Source organism: Acanthisitta chloris, unplaced genomic scaffold (genome assembly GCF_000695815.1).
Source record: "Acanthisitta chloris isolate BGI_N310 unplaced genomic scaffold, ASM69581v1 scaffold12540, whole genome shotgun sequence".
In the NCBI taxonomy this organism is placed as follows: domain Eukaryota; kingdom Metazoa; phylum Chordata; class Aves; order Passeriformes; family Acanthisittidae; genus Acanthisitta; species Acanthisitta chloris.
This window is the reverse complement of record NW_008653428.1, coordinates 1-237: the sequence shown is the minus strand read 5'-3', so window position 1 is coordinate 237 and position 237 is coordinate 1.

Genomic DNA, 237 nt, shown 5'->3' with positions numbered 1-237 from the left:
CTGATCTTCAAATAAACACAGTCAGAAAACACCAGTTTTAAAGAGAACCTTACAATAAACAAACAAACAAACAGATTTTCCACATCAAGATCTCCTAGGCTGACAGTTGGACTTGATGATCTTAAAGGTCCCTTACAGCTTTGATGATTCTAAGATAATGAGGAGGAAGAAGAAAACCACATCTATGGGACTTAATATATATACATACACTTTATATATATATATATATATACATAT